The sequence below is a fragment of the Equus asinus genome, chromosome 2 (assembly GCF_041296235.1).
Source record: "Equus asinus isolate D_3611 breed Donkey chromosome 2, EquAss-T2T_v2, whole genome shotgun sequence".
NCBI classification, from domain to species: Eukaryota; Metazoa; Chordata; class Mammalia; order Perissodactyla; family Equidae; genus Equus; species Equus asinus.
In genome coordinates this window covers 67,676,044-67,693,817 of record NC_091791.1, presented here as the reverse complement: position 1 = coordinate 67,693,817, position 17,774 = coordinate 67,676,044, and positions in this window count along the sequence as shown.

Here is a 17,774-nt window from a genome sequence, read left to right as displayed (position 1 = left end):
GCCAAAATCACCTGCCGGCTATGCCAGAACCACTTGCAGGACACTCCGGAATTACCTGCCAGGCATGCCGGAACCACATCTCAAATGTGCCAGAACCACGTGCCGGAGACGCAGGAAGCACCTGCCGGGGTTGGCAGAAGCATCTGCTCGAATCGCCAGAACCACCTGCTGGACATGCCAAAATCACCTGCCGGCTAAGCCAGAACCACTTGTCGGACTTTCAGGGATCACCTGCCAGGCATGCTGGAACCACCTCTCAGATGTGCTAGAACCACGTGGCGGACAGTCCGGAATCAGCTACCGACTGGCAGGAACCACCTCTGAGACGTACCAGAACCAAGTGATGGACACGCCGGAACCACGTCCTGGACAGACTGGAACCACCTGCCGGACACGCCTGAGCCACCTGCCGAGCACGCAGAAAACACCTGCTCAACTCACAGGACCCAGTTACCGGACATGCCAAAATCACATGCCGGCTGCACCAGAACCACTTGGCGGACACTATGGAATAACCTGCCGGGCATGCCAGAACCACCTCTCAGACGTGCCAGAAACACGTGCTGGAGTCGCTGGAAGCACCTGCCAAGTACGCTGGAACCACCTTCTCGACTCCCAGGACCCACCTGCCGGACACTCCAAAATCACCTGATGGCTACGCCTGAACCATTTGCCCGACGTTCCAGAATAACCTGCCGGGCATGCCAGAACCACCCCTAGACGTGCCAGAACCATGAACCGGAGACACCGGAAGCAACTGCCGAGAATGCCGGAAGTACCTGATGCACTCCACAAAACCACCTGCCGGACACACCAAAATCACCTGCCGGCTACGCCAGAACCACTTGGGGGACACACTGGAATCACCTGCTGGGCTAGCCGGAACCACCTGTCAGACATGCCAGAACCACCTGTCAAAGACACCGGGAGCACCAGCCGAGCACGCCAGAACCACCGGCTCGACTCGCTGGAAGCACCTTCTGGACACGCCCAAATCACATGCCGGCTACGCCAGTACCACTTGGTGTACTCTCTAGAATCACCTGCCGGGCATGCCAGAACCACCTCTGAGACGTGCCGGAACCACGTGCCAGACACACCAGAACCACAACCCGGACAGACCGGAACCACCTGCCGGACCCACCGGAACCATGTGCTCGACTCGCCAGAAGCACCTACCGGACGCGCCAAAATCACCTGATGGCTACGCCAAAACCACTTGTAGTAATCTCCCGGATCACCTGGCTGGCATGCCAGAACCACCTCTCAGATGTGCAGGAACCAAGTGCCGGACACGCTGGAGCCACCTCCAGGACATACCGGAACCACCTGCCAGACCTGCCTGAACCACCTGTCCAGCACGCCGGAAACACCAGCCGGACACCCCAAAATCAAATTTCGGCTATGCCAGAATGACTTGGAGGACTCTCTGGGATCACCAGCCAGGCATGCCAAACTACCTCTGAGACGTACCAGAATCACATGCCAGACACGCCGGAACCACGTCCTGGACAGACTGGAATCACCTGCCGAGAATGCCGGAACCACCTGCTCGACTCACAGGACCCACCTGCCACACACATCAAAATCACCTGCCGGCTATGTCAAAACCACTTGCCGGACACTCCGGAATCACCTGTCGGGCATGCCGGAACCACCTCTCAAACCTGCCAGAACCACGTGCCGGAAATGCCAGAAGCACCTGCCTAACTAGCCGTAACCACCTTACCATCATGCCGGAACCGCCTGTAGGACATGCCAAAATCACCTGCCCGCCATGCCAGAACCACTTAGTGGACAATCCGGAATCACGTGCCGGGCATGTCAGAACGACCTCTCAGACGTGCCAGAACTACATGCCGGAGATTCAGGAAGCACCTGCCGAGCTCGCTCAAACCACATGCTTGACTCGCCGGAGCCACCTGCCGGACAAGCCAAAGTGACCTGCCGGCTACACCAGAACCACTTGGTGGACACTCCGGAACCACCTGCCGGGCATGCCGCAACCACCTCTCAGACGTGCCAGAACCACATGTCGGACACTCCGGAATCAGCAGCTGAGCATGCTGGAACCACCTGATCCACTCCCGAGAACTACCTGCCGGACACACCAAAATCACCTGCCGGATATGCCAGAACCACTTGCCGGACACTCCGGAATCATCTGCCGGGCATGCCGGAACCACCTCTCAGACATGCCAGAAACACGTGCTGGAGTTGCTGGAAGCACCTGCCGAGCACACCGGAACCACCTTCTCGACTCCCAGGACCCAGCTGCAGGAGACACCAAAATCACCTGCCGGCTATGCCAGAACCACTTGCTGGACATTCCGGAATCACCGGCCGGGCATGCTAGAACCATCTCTCAGACGTGCCAGAACCATGACAAGGAGACGCCGGAAGCACCTGCCAAGAATGCCAGAAGTACCTGATCCACTCCACAAAACCACCTGCCGGACACCCCAAAATCACCTGCCGGCTACGTCAGAGCCACTTAGGGGACAATCCAGAATCACGTGCCGGGCATGCCAGAACCACCTCTCAGATGTGCCAGAACCATGAGCCAGAGATGCCAGAAGCACCTACCGAGAATGCCAGAAGTAACTTATGCACTCCAGAGAACCAGCTCCCGGACACCCCAAAATCACCTGCCGGCTATGACAGAACCACTTAGTGGGCAATCAGGAATCACTTGCTGGGCATGCCAGAACCACCTCTCAGACATGCCAGAACCACGTGCCGGACACGCCGGAACCACCTCCCGGACACGACAGAACCACCTGCTTGACAAACAGGACCCACCTGCCAGACACGCAAAAATCACCTGCTGCCTACGCCAGAACCACTTGCCGGACATTCTGGAATCATCTGCCGGCCATCCAGAAACACCTCTCAGACGTGGCAGAACCACGTGTCTTGCACGCTGGAACCACCTACCTGACAGAATGGAACCACCTGCCGGAAGCACCTGAACCACCTGCCGAGCATGCCGGAACCAACGGCTCGACTCACAGGACCCACCTGCCAGACACGCCAAACACACCTGCCGGCTATGCCAGTACCACTTGTCAGACACTCCGGAATCATCTGCCAGGCATGCCGGAACCACCTCTCAAACGTGTCAGAACCATGTGCCGGAGACGCCGGGAGCACCTGCCAAGCTTGCCGGAAGCAGCTGCTCGAAACGCTGGAGCCACCTGCCAGACGCGCCAAAATCACCTGCCGGCTAGCCAGAACCACTTGGTGGACAATCCTGAATCACGTGCCAGGCATGCCAGAAGCACCTCTCAGACGTGCCAGAACCACGTGCCGGACATGCAGGAACCACGTCCTGGACAGACTGGAACCACCTGCCGGACACACCTGAACCACCTGCCGAGCACCCCGGAACCACCTGCTCGACTCGCCGGAACAACCTGCCGGACACACCAAAATCACCTGCTGTCTATGCCAGAACCACTTGGCGGACACTCCGGAATCACCTGCCGGGCATGCCCGAACCAGTTCTCAGACGTGACAGAACCACATGTCAGAAACGCCGGAAACACCTTCCGGACAGAATGGAACCACCTGCCGGATGCGCCTGAACCACCTGCTGAGCATGCCGGAACGACCTGCTCGACTCACAGGACCCACCTGCCGGACACGCCAAAATCAGCCACCGGCTATGCCAGAACCACTTGCCGGACACTCCGCAATCACCTGCCGGGCATGCCAGAACCACCTCTCAAACCTGCAAGAACCACGTGCCGGAGATGCCGGAAGCACCTGCCGAGATTGACGGAACCACCTGCTCGACATGCCGGAACCACCTGCCGGACAGGCCAAAATCACCTGCCGGCTACGCCACAACCAACTAGTGGAGAATCAGGAATCACGTGCCGGGCATGCCAGAACCACCTCTCAGACGTGCTTGAACCACGTGCCGTAGACGCCAGAATCACCTGCTGAGCTCGTCGAAACCACATGTTCCACTCGGCGGAACCACCTGACGAACAAGCCAAAATCACCTGCCAGCTCCCCCAGAACCACTTGGTGGACAATCCAGAATCACCTGCTGGGCATGCCGGACCCACCTCTCAGACCTGCCAGAACCACATCCCAGACACGCCGGAACCACCTCCTGGACAGACCAGAACCAGCTGCCGGACATGCCAGAACCACCTGGCGACTCGCTGGAACCACCGCTGGACACGCAAAATCACCTGCCAGCTATGCCAGAACCACTTGGCAGACACACCGGAATCACCTGCTGTGCATGCCGGAACCACCTGTCAGACATGTCAGAACCACGTGCCAAAGACACCAGGAGCAAAAGCCGAGCACTCCGGAACCACCTGCTCGACTCGCTGGAAGCACCTGCCAGACACGCCCAAATCACATGCCGGTTATGCCAGTACCTCTTGGCGGACTCTCTGGAATCATCTGCCGGTCATGCCAGAAACACCTCTCAGGCGTGCTGGAACCATGTGCCGGACATGCTGGAACCTCCTCCCTGACAGACCGAAACCACCTACCAGATCCGCCTGAAACACATGCTGAGCACGCCGGAACCACTTGTGAGCTATGTCAGAACCACTTGGCGGACACTATGGAATCACTTGCCTGGCATGCCAGCACAATGTCTCAGACGTGCCAGAAGCACGTGCCGGACATGCCGGAACAACCTCCAGGACAGACCGGAAACACCTGCCAGACTCGCCAGAACCACCTCCATGACTCTCCGGACCCACCTGCCGGTCACGCCAAAATCACCAGCCGGCTACGCCAGAACAAACTTGGCGGACAAGCTGGAATAATGTTCTGGGCATGCTGGCACAACCTCTCAGACATGCCAGCTGCACGTGCCGGACACGCCGGAAAGACTTCCTGGACAGGCCAGAACCACCTGGAAGACTCACCGGAACCACCTACTTGAATTTATGGACACACCTGCCTGACACGCCAAAATCACCCACCTGCTACACAAGAACGACTTGGCGAACAAGAGGGAATAACGTTCCGGGCATGCCGGCACAACCTCTCAGATGTGCCAGAAGCACATGCCGGACACGCCATAACCACCTCCAGGACAGACTGGAACCACATGCCGAGCACGCCAGAGCCACCTGCTCGAATGGCCGGAACCACCTGCCGGACACGCCAAAATCACGTGCTGGCTATGCCAGAACCACGTGGCAGACAGTCCGGAATCAATGTCCAGGCATGCCGGAACCAGGTCATGGACAGACTGCAAACACCTGCCGGACCTGCCTGAACCACCTGCCGAGCACGCCGGAAGCACCTGCTCGACTCGCCACAACCACCTGCCTGACACACCAAAAACACCTGCAGGCTATGCCAGAAGCACTTTGAGGACTCTCCGGGATCACCTACCGGGCATGCCGGAACCACGGCTCAGAGGTGCCAGAACCATGTGTCAGACATGCCAGAACCACCTGCTGAGTATGCCAGAACCAACTGATCCACTCCCCAGAACCACCTGCTGGACACGCCAAAATCACCTGCAGGCTACGCCACAACTACTCAGCAGACACTCCAGAATCACCTGCTGGACATGCCGGAACCACCTACCGGACACAAAGGAACCACCTGCCGGACATGCCTGAAACACCTGCCCAGCATGCAAGAACCACCTTCTCGACTCACAGGACCCACCTGTGGGACACGCCAAAATCACCTGCCGGCTACGCCAGAACCACTTGGTGGACAATCCGCAATCACCTGCCGGACATGCCAGAACCACCTATTCGATGTGCCGGAACCACGTGCCTTACACGCCGGAACCGCCTCCCGTACAGACCGGAACCAACTACCGCACCTGCCTGAACCACCTGCCGAGCATGCCAGAACCACCTGCCGGACATGCCAAAATCAACTGCAGGCTAGGCCAGAACCACTTGGAGGACTCTCCGGGATCACCTGCCGGGCATGCCGGTACCACCTCTCAGAAGTGCCAGAACCACGTGGGGAACAGTCCAGAATAACCTGCTGGGCATGGGGGAACCACCTCTCATACGTACCAGAACCACGTGCGGCACACGCTGGAACCCACTACCAGACAGACTGGAACCACCTGCCGGACACGCCAGAATCACCTGCCGAGAACTCTGGAACCACCTGAACAGCTCGCCAGTAACACCTGCCGGACACACCAAAATCACCTGCCAGACACGCCAAAATCACCTCCCGGACACGCCAAAATCACATGCCGGCTACACCAGAACCACTTGCCGGACACTCCAGAATCACCTGTCGGGCATGCCGGAACCACCTCTCAGACGTGCCAGAACCACGTGCTGGACATACCGGAACCACCTCCAGGACAGACCAGAACCACCTGCCGGACCCACCTAAACCACTTGCCGCGCACGCTGGAGCCACCTGCTCGAGTGGCCGCAACCACATGCCGGACACGGCAAAATCACCTGCCAGCTATGCCAGAACCACTTGGTGGACACTCTGGAATCACCTGCCAGGCATGCTGGAACCACCTGTCAGACGTGCCGGAACTACAATGTGGACAGTATGGAATCACCTGCCGGCCATGCTGGAACCACCTCCCAGATGTGCTAGAAGCACGTGCCGGAGACGCCAGACGCACCTGCTGAGCATGCCACAACCACCTCCCAGAGAGACAGGAACCACCTGCCGGACCCGCCGGAACCACCTCACGGACAGACAGGAACAACCTGCTGGACACGTCTGAACCACCAGCCCAGCTTGCTGGAACCACCTGCTCGTATCACCGGAACCACCTGCCAGACATGCCAAATCACCTTCCAGCTACACCAGAACCACGTCGGGGACAGTCTGAGATCACCTGCCAGGCACACCGGAACCAACTCTCAGACATGCCAGAACCATGTGTGGGACACGCCGAAAGTACCTATAGGACAGACTGGAACCACCTGCCAGAAATGCCTGAACCACCTGCTGAGCCAGCCGGAACCACCAGCTCAACTCGCCGGAACCACCTGCCGAGCACGCCGGAGCCACCTGCTCGACTCGCCGGAACCAAATGCCGGACATGCCAAAATCACCAGCCGGCTATGCCAGAACCACCTGGCGGACACTTGGGAATAACCTGCCGGCCATGTCACCACAACCTCTCATACGTGCCAGAAGCATGTGCCGGACACGCCGGAACCACCTCCAGGGCAGACTCGAACCAAATGCCAAACTCACCGGAACCACCTGCTTGACTTGCCGGACCCACCTGCTGGACACGCCAAAATCACCTGCTGGCCACACGAGAACCACTTGTCAGACAAGCCGGAATCACGTCCCGGGCATGCCAGCACAACCTGTTAGATGTGCAAGAACCACGTGCTGGACACGGTGGAACCACCTCCCAGACAGTCCGGAACCACCTGGCAGACACGCCGGAATCACCTGTTCGACTCACCGGAACCACTGCCGGACATGCAAAATCACCTGCCAGCTACTCCAGAACCGCTTGCTGGACACTCCGTAATCATCTGCTAGACATGCCGGCACCAGCTCTCAGACACACCAGAACCACGTGCCGGAGACGCCGGAAGCACCTGCCAAGCATGCCGGAACCACCTGCTCGACTCGCCAGAAACACCTGCCGGACACGCCAAAATCACCCACCAGGTACGCCAGAACCACTTGGCAGACATTTCGGAATCACCTGCTGCGCATGCGGGAACCACTTCTCAGACGTACCTGAACCACGTGCCGGACACGCTGGAACCACCTCCCAGACAGACCGGAACCTCGTGCTGGACATGCCTGAACCACTTGGTGTACACTCTGGAATCACCTGCCGGACACTCTGAAACCACCTACAGGACAGACCAGAACCACCGGCCGAGCATGCTGAAGCCACCTGCTCGACTCACCAGAACCACCTGCCAGACACACCCAAATCACCAGCCAGCCACGCCAGAACCACTGGGCAGATACTCCGGAACCACCTTCTTGAGAGACCGGAACCACCTGCTGGACCCACCTGAACCACCTTCTGAGAAAGCCGGAACTACCTGCTCGACTTGCCGGAACCACCTCCCGGACATGCCAAAATCACCTGCCGGCTATGCCAAACTACTTGGCGGACACTCGGGAATCACTTGCTGGGCATGACGGAACCACCTCTCAGATGTGCCAAAACCATGTGCCAGACACACTGGAACCACACGGCTGAGCATGCCAGAGTCACCTAATCGACTCGTCGGAACCACCTGATGGACACGCCAAAATCACCAGCTGGCTACGCCAGAACCATGTGGCAGACAGTCTAGAATCACATGCCGGGCATGCCGGAACCACCTCTCAGATGTACCAGAACCATGTGCCAGACACGCCGGAACCACGTCCTGGATGGATGGGAACCACATGCCGGACAGGCATGAACCACCTGCCGAGAATGACAGAACCACCTGCTCGACTCACAGGACCCAGGTGCCGGACATGCCAAAATCACCTGCCGCCGATGCCAGAACCACTTGCCGGACACTCCGGAATCACCTGCCAGGCATGCCAGAACCACCTCTCAGATTTACTGAAACCACGTGCCGGACACGCCGGAACCACGTCCTGGACCGACTGGAACCACCTGCCGGACATGCCTGAACCACCTGTCGAGCAAGCCGGAACCACCTGCTCGACGCCCAGGACCAACCTGCCGGACATGCCAAAATCACCTGCTGGCTTCACCAGAACCACTTATTGGAGACTCCAGAATCATCAGCCAGGCATGCCAGCACAACCTCTCAGACGTGCCTGAAGCACGTGCCGGACACGCCGGAACCAGCTCCAGGACAGACCGGAACCAAGAGTCAAACTCACTGGAACCATCTTCTTGACTCACTGGACCAACGTGCCGGACACACCAAAATCACCTGTTGGCTACGCCAGAACCACTTGGCGGACACTCAGAATCACCTGCTGGGCATGCCAGAACCACCTCTTAGATGTACCACAACCATGTGCCGGACACGCTGAAACCACGTCCTGGAGAGACTGGAACCACCTGTCGGCCCCGCCTGAACCACCTGCTGAGCAAGCCGGAACCACCTGCTCGACTCACAGGACCAACTGCCAGACACGCAAAAAAAACCTGCCGACTATGCCAGAACCACTTGCCGGAGACTCCGGAATCACCTGCCGGGCATGCCAGAACCACCTGGCGGACAGTCCAGAAACACCTGCCGGGCATGCTGGAATCACCTCTCAGACGTTCCAGAACCGCATGCCTAAATGCTGGAAGCACCTGCCGAGCACGCCGCAGCTGCCTGCTCGACTCGCCGGAACCACCTGCCGGACACGGAAAAATGAACTGCCGGCTACACCAGAACCACTTGCCAGACACTCTGGAATCACCTGCCGGCCATGCCAGAACCACCTCTCACACGTGCCAGAAGCACGTGCCGGACACGCTGGAACCACCTACCGCAAAGAAGGGAACCACCTGGCAGACACGCAAGAACCACTTGCCGAACATGCTGGAGCCACCTGCTCAACTCGCCGGAACCACCTGCCAGACAGGCCAAAATCAACTGCCGGCTATGCCAGAACCACCTGGGGGACAGTCCGGAGTCACCTGCTGGCCATGCCAGAACCACCTCTCAGACGTACCAGAACCACATGCCAGACAAGCTGGAACAACGTACGGGACAGACTGGAACCACCTGCCGGCCACGCCAGAACCACCTGCCGAGCACGCCGGAACCACCAGCTCCACTCGCAGGACCCACCTGCTGGACATGCCAAAATCACCTGCCTGCTACACCAGAACCACTTGCTGAACACTCCGAAATCACCTGCCGGACATGCCGGAACCACGTCTCAGACGTGCCACAACCGTGTGCCGCAGAGACCGGAAGCACCTGCCGAGCTCGCCGGAACCACCTGCTGGACACGACGGAACCACCTGCCGGACACGCCAAAATCATGTGCCGGCTATGCCAAAACTACTTGGTGGACACTCCAGAATCACCTGCCGGGCATGCCGGAACCACGTCATGGACAGACTGCAAACACCTGCCGGACCTGCCTGAACCACCTGCCGAGCACGCCGGAACCACCTGCTCGACTCGCCAGAACCACCTGCCGGACACACCAAAAACACCTGCGGGCTACGCCAGAACCACTTGGAGGACTCTTGGGATCACCTGCCGGGCATGCCGGAACCACCTCTCAGACGAGCCAGAAGCATGTGCCGGACACGCCAGAACAACCTACCGAGTATGCCGGCACCACCTGATCCACTCCCCAGAACCACCTGCTGGAGACGCCAAAATCACCTGCCGGCTACTCCAGAACCACTGGGCAGACACCCCGGAATCACCTGCCGGGCATGCCAGAACCACCTCTGAGACATGCCAGAACCACGTGCTGGACACGCCGGAACCACCTACCGGACACAACAGAACCACCTGCCGGACACGCCTGAACCACCTGCCGAGCATGCAGGAACCAACTGCTCGACTCGCAGGACCCACCTGCCAGACACGCCAAAACAACCTGCCAGCTATGCCAGAACGACTCGGCAGACACTCTGGAATCACCTGCCGGGCATGCCGGAACCACCCCTCAGACATGCCACAACCACGTGCCGGAGAGACCGGAAGCTCCTGCCGAGCTCGCCGGAACTACCTTCTGGACATGCCGGAATCACCTGCCTGACATGCCAAAATCACGTGCCAGCTATGCCAAAACCACTTGGTGGACACTCCAGAATCACCTTCTGGGCATGCCGGAACCACATCATGGACAGACTGCAAACACATGCCAGACTTTCCTGAACCACATGCCGAGCATGCCGGAACCACATGCTCGACTTGCCAGAACCACCTGCCGGACACACCAAAAACTCCTGGAGGGTATGCAAAAACCACTTTGAGGACTCTCTGGGGTCACCTGCTGGGCATGCCGGAACCACCTCTCAGACGTGCCGGAGAGACCGGAAGCACCTGCTGAGCTCACCGGAACCACCTGCTGGACATGACAAAATCACGTGCCAGCTAAGCCAAAAGCACTTGGTGGACACTCCAAAATCACCTTCCGGGCATGCCGGCACCACGTCATGGACAGACTGCAAACACCTGCTGGACCTGCCTGAACCACCTGCCAAGCACGCTGGAACCACCTGCTCGACTCACCAGAACCTCTTGGAGGACTCTCTGGGATCACCTGGTGGGCATGCCGGAACCACCTCTCAGACGTGCCAGAACCATGTAGCGGACACGCCGGAACCACCTGCCAAGTATGCCAGAACCACCTGATCCACTCCAAGGAACCACCTGCTGCACACGCCCAAATCACCTGCCGGCTACGACAGAACCACTCGGCAGACACTCCGGAATCACCTGCCGGGCATGCCGGTACCACCTCTCAGATGTGCCACAACCATGTGCCGGATAGACCGGAAGCACCTGCCGAGATAGCTGGAACCACCTTCAGGACAAGCCGGAACCACCTGCCTGACACACCAAAATCACGTGCCGGCTATGCCAAAACCACTTGGTGTACACTCCAGAATCACCTGCAGGGCATGCCGGAACCATCTCTCAGCTGTGTCAGAACCACATGTCGGAGACTCCGGAATCACCTGCCGGGCATGACGGAACCACCTCTCAGACGTGCCAAAACCATGTGCCAGACATGCTGGAACCACCTCCCGGACAGACCGGAACCACCTACCGGACCTGCCTGAAACACCTGCCAAGCATGCCAGAAGCGCCTGCCGGACACATCAAAATCACCTGCTGGACACGCCAAAATCACCTGCCGGACATGCCAAAATCACCTGCTGGCTACGCCAGAACCACTCGGCAGACACTCCGGAATCACCTGCCGGGCATGCCGGTACCACCTCTCAGATGTGCCACAACCATGTGCCGGATAGACCGGAAGCACCTGCCGAGATCGCTGGAACCACCTTCAGGACAAGCCGGAGCCACCTGCCTGACATGCCAAAACCACGTGCCGGCTACACCAAAAACACTTGGTGGACACACCAGAATCAACTTCCGGGCATGCCGGAACCACATCATGGACAGACTGCAAACACCTGCCGGACCTGCCTGAACCACCTGCCGAGCACGCCGGAACCACCTGCTCCACTCGCCAGAACCACATGACGGACACACCAAAAACACCTGCGGGCTACGCCGGAACCACTTGAAGGACTCTCTGGGATCACCTGCCGGGCATGCCGGAACGAACTCTCAGATGTGCCAGAACCATGTGCTGGACACGGCAGAACCACCTGCCGAGTATGCCGGAACCACCTGATCCACTCCCCAGAACCACCTGCTGGACACCTCAAAAGCATCTGCCGGACACGCCAAAATCACCTGCCGGATACGCTGGAACCACTCGGCAGACACTCCGGAATCACCTGCAGGGCATGCCGGAACCACCTCTCAGACGTGCCACAACCATGTGCCGGAGAGACCAGAAGCATCTGCCGAGCTCGCCGGAACCACATGCTGGACACGCCAGAACCACCTGCCTGACATGCCAAAATCACATGCCGGCTACGCCAAAACCACTTGGTGGACACTCCAGAATCACCTTCCAGGAATGCCAGAACCACGTCATGGACAGACTGCAAACACCTGCCGGCAACGCCGGAACCACCTGCTTGACTCGCCAGAACCGCCCTCCAGACACACCAAAAACACCTGCGGGCTACGCCAGAACCACTTGGGGGACTCTCCGGGATTGCCTGCCGTGCATGCTGAAACCACCTCTCAGACGTGCCAGAACCATGTGCCAGACACACCGGAACCACCTGCTGAGTATGCCGGATCCACCTGATCCACTCCCCAGAACCACCTGCTGGACATGCCAAAATCACCTGCCGGCTACGCCAGAAACACTCGGCAGACACGACGGAATCACCTGCGGGGCATGCGGGAATCACCTCTCAGACGTACCAGAACCACGTGTGGCACATGCTGGAACCCACTACCGGACAGACCGGAACCACCTGCCGGACACGCCGGAATCACCTGCCGAGAACGCCGGAACCACCTGAACAGCTCGCCAGAAACACCTGCCGGACACGTCAAAAACACCTGCAGGACACGCCAAAATCACCAGCCAGCTACACCAGAGGCACTTGCCGGAAACTTCGGAATCACCTGTCGGGCATGCCGGAACCACCTCTCAGACATGCCAGAGACACCGGATGCACCTGCCGAGTACGCTGGAACCTCCTGCTCGACTCGCCGGAACAACCTGCCGGAGACGCAAAAATCACCTGAAGGCTAGGCCACAACCACGTGGCGGACTCTATGGAATCACCTGCCGGGCATGCTGGAACCACCTCTCAGATGCTCCAGAAGCACGTGCCGGACACGCCGAAACCACCTAGTGGACAGACCGGAACCACCTGCTGGACCCGCCTGAACCACCTGCTGAGCACGCCGGAACAACCTGCTTGACTCGCTGGAGCCACCTGCTTGACACACCAAAATCACAAGCCAGCTATGCCAGAACCACTTGACGGACACTCCGGACTCACCTGCAGGGCATGCTGGAACCACCTCTCAGACGTGCCACAACCACGTGCCGGAGACACCGGATGCACCTGCCGAGCACGCCGGAACCTCCTGCTCGACTCGCCGGAACTACCTGCCAGAGATGCCAAAATCACCTGCTGGCTAGGCCAGAACCACGTGGCGAACTCTATTGAACCACCCACCAGGCATGTCGGAGCCACCTCTCAAACATGCCGGAAGCACATGCCGGACATGCTGGAACCACCTACTGGACAGACCGGAACCACCTGCCGGACCCGCCTGAAAAACCTGCTGAGCACGCCGGAACAACCTGCTCGACTAGCTGGAGCCACCTGCTGGACATGCCAAAATCACCCGCCGGCTATGCCAGAACCACTTGCCGGACACTCCAGAATCACCTGCAGGGCTTGCCGGAACCACCTCTCAGATGTGCCAGAACCACATGCCAGAGACTCCGGAATCACCTGCCGGGCATGCCGGCACAACCTCTCAGACATGCCGGAAGCATGTGCCAGATATGCCGGAACCACCTCCTGCACAGATGGCAACCACCTTCTGCACACGCCTTAACCACCTGTCCTGCATGCCGGAACCACCTGTTCGACTCGCCAGACCCACCTGCCGAACACGCAAAAGTCACATGCCGCCTACGCCAGAACCACTTGGCAGACGCTACGGAATCACCTGCCTGGCATGCCAGTATCACGTCTCAGACGTGCCAGAACCATGTGCTGGACATGCCAGAACCACCTCCCGTGCAGACTGGAACCACCTGCTGGACAAGCCTGAACCATCTCCTGAGAATGCAAGAACCACCTACTCCACTCGCAAAAACCACCTGCCATACACGCCAAAATAACCAGCCGGCTATGCCAGAACCACTTGTCAGAGACTCCGGAATCACCTGCCGGGCATGCCGACACAACATCTCGGACGTGCCAGAACCACGTGCTGGACACGCCGGAACCAACTCCCGTACAGACCAGAACTACATGCTGGACACGCCGGAACCACCTGCTTGAATCACCAGACACACCTGCTGGACAGGGCAAAATCACCTGCTGGCTATGCCAGAACCTCTTGCAGGACACTCCGGAATCACCTGCCTGGCATGCTGGAACCACCTCTAAGACATGCCAGAACCACGTGCCAGAGACACCGGATGCACCTGCCGAGCACACCAGAACCACCTGCTCGTCTCGCCGGGACCACCTGCTGGACACGGCAAAATCACCTGCCAGCTAGGCCAGAACCACGTGGTGGTCTCTATGGAATCACCCACCGGGCATGCCGGAACCACCTCTCAGAAGTGCCAGAACCACATGCTGGAGACTCCGGAAGCACCTGCCGAGCATGCCGGAACCACCTGATCCACTCCCCTGAACCACCTGCTGGACACGCCAAAATCACCTGCCAGAGATGCCAGAACAACTTGCCGGACACTATGGAATCACCTGCGGGGCATGCCGGCACAACCTCTCTGACGTGCCAGAACCAAGTTCCAGACATTCCGGAACCACCTCTGGGACAGAACGGAACCACCTGCCAGACCCACCTGAACCACCTGCCGAGCACCCCGGAACCACCTGCTTGACTCGCCGGAACCACCTGCCGGAAAGAGCAAAATCACCTCCCGGCTACACCAGAACCACTTGCAGGACACTCCGGAATCACCTCCGTGGCAGACCAGAAACACCTGCCAGACACGCCAGAACCCCCTGCTCGACTCGCCGGACACACCTGCCAGACACGCCAAAATCACCTGCTGGCTATGCCAGAACCACTTGGCAGACACTCCGGAATCACGTGCCGGGCATGTTGGAACCAGCTCTCAGACATGCCAGCACCACATGACAAAGATACCGCGAGCACCAGCACAGCACGCCAGAGCCACCTGCTCGACTCGCTGGAAGCAGCTGCCGGACACGTCCAAATCACCTGCCGGCTACACCAGAACCACTTGGCGGACTATCTGGAATCACCTGCCGTTCATGCCGGAACCGCCCTCAGATGTTCCAGAACCACGTGCTGGAAGCCCTGGACCACATCCATGAAAGACCGGAACCACCTGCTGAGCATGCCGGAAACACCTGCTCAACTCCCGGGAACCGGCTCCGGGGAAACTGTCATAGAAATGCAGGTCAAACGGCCTTTCTTGCCAGCCCTTATCTCGCCACTTTAGAACTTCTGCTTCTGCCACAATTGCACCTTGCCAACCCTGCTCAGACGAAATGCCTACATCTTCCCCTTAAGCAACTGGGATGACTCCCAAATGATTGAGCGTCCACATGCTTAGGAGGCGATAGACTGCACGCCTTTTTCCAACCAACAGTGTGCACTGCTGGAGAGAGTGTCGGAAAGCAGCTATGTCCGAAAGACCCCTTTGCTCTCAGCCGTGCCCTCCATTGCTCTAGACGTGGAATGCACAATGCACTGGCTCCACCCCTCAAGGGGCGACAAGCCACAGACCACCTTGCTTCCATCTCTTTAGGAAGCTGAGAAGGAACTCTCTTTCAACAGTGATCTTACGGCGTCCAGGGAACATCTCATACAAAGGCAGCTGAAACGCCGTTTCTTTTCAGCCCTTAACTCGCCAATTTGGAACTTCTGTTTCTGCCACATTTCCACCTTGCCAACCGGGCTCTGACGAAATGCCTACATCTTCCCCTTCAGCAACGGGGATGAGGCCCATATGACTTTGCTTCCACATGCTTAAGAGGAGAGAGACAATAGGCTTTTTACACATCACGATTGTGCACTGGTGGAGAAAGTGTCAGAAAGCACCTGCGTCAGAAAGGTCCCTTTGATCTCAGCCGTGCCCTGAATTGCTCTAGAGGAGGAAGGCACAATGCACTGGCTCTGGCTCCACCCCTCAAAGGCAGACGAACCACAAATCTTCTTGTGTCCAGCTCTTTAGGACGCTGAGAAAGAGCTCGCATTCCAGAGTGCTCTTAGAGTGTCCAGGGAAGATCTCATACAAAGGCAGCTGAACGCCGTTTCTTCCAGCACTTCACTCGCTGATCTGGAACATCTGCATGTGCCACATTTACACCTTGTCAACCCGGCTCAGAGGAAATACCTACAACTTCCCCTTAAGCAATGGTGACGAGTCCCGAAAGATTATGGTTCCACCTGCTTAGTAGGAGAGAGACAATAGGCTTTTAACCAAGTGCCCTTGAGCAATGGTTGGGTGAGTGTCAGAAAGCACCAATGTCAGAAAGGGCCCTTTGCTCTCAGCCGTGCCCTCCGTTGCTCTAGAGGTGGAAGGCACAAGGCAATGCCTCCATCCTTCAATTGGAGACAAGCCAGAAACTGTCCTGCTTCCAGCTCTTAAGGAAGCTGGGAAAGCACGCACATTCCACAGTGCTCTTACAGCGCCATGGGAACACCTCATACAAAGGCAGCTGAACACCGTGTCCTTTCAGCCCTTAACTCGCCAATCTGCAGCATCCACTTCTGCTGCATTTCCAGCTGGCCAACCTGGCTCAGACGAAATGCCTCCATCTTCCCCTTGAGCAATGGTGATGAGGCCCGGATGATTGTGGTTCCACATGCTGAGGAGGAGACAGACAGCAGGCTTCGAACCAACCGCCCTTGAGCAATGGTTGGGGGAGTGTCGGAAAGCACCAATGTCAGAAAGGCCCTTTACTCTCGGCCGTGCCCTCCATTCCTCTGGAGGTAGGAGGCACAAGGCCCTGGCACCACCCCTGAAGGGGATCAGAAAACACCTATGGCAGAAAGCCCCCTTTGCTCTCAGCCGTGCCCTCCATTGCCCTGCAGGTGGAAGGCACAAAGCACTGCCTCCATCCTTCAATGGGAGACAAGCCATAAACTGTCTTGCCTCCAGCTCTTTAGGAAGCTGACAAACAACTCGCTTTCCACAGTCCTGTTACAGCATACCAGGAACCTCTCATACAAAGGCAGCTGAAATGCCATTTTTTCCCAGCCCTTAACTCGCAGCTTTAGGACTTCTGCTCCTGCCGCAATTCCACCTTGTCAACCCGGCTCAGACGAAATGCCTACACCTTCCCCTTAAGCAACTGGGCTGGGTCCCAAAGCATTGAGCGTCCACGTGCTTAGGAGACGATAGACTGCACGCCTTTTTCCAACCACCATTGTGCACTGGTGGAGAGAGTGTCCAAAAGCAGCTATGTCTGAAATACCCCTTTGCTCTCAGCCATGCCCTCCATTGCTCTAGACGTGGAATGCACAATGCACTGGCTCCACCCCTCAAGGGGCGACAAGCCACAGACCATCTTCCTTCCATCTCTTTAG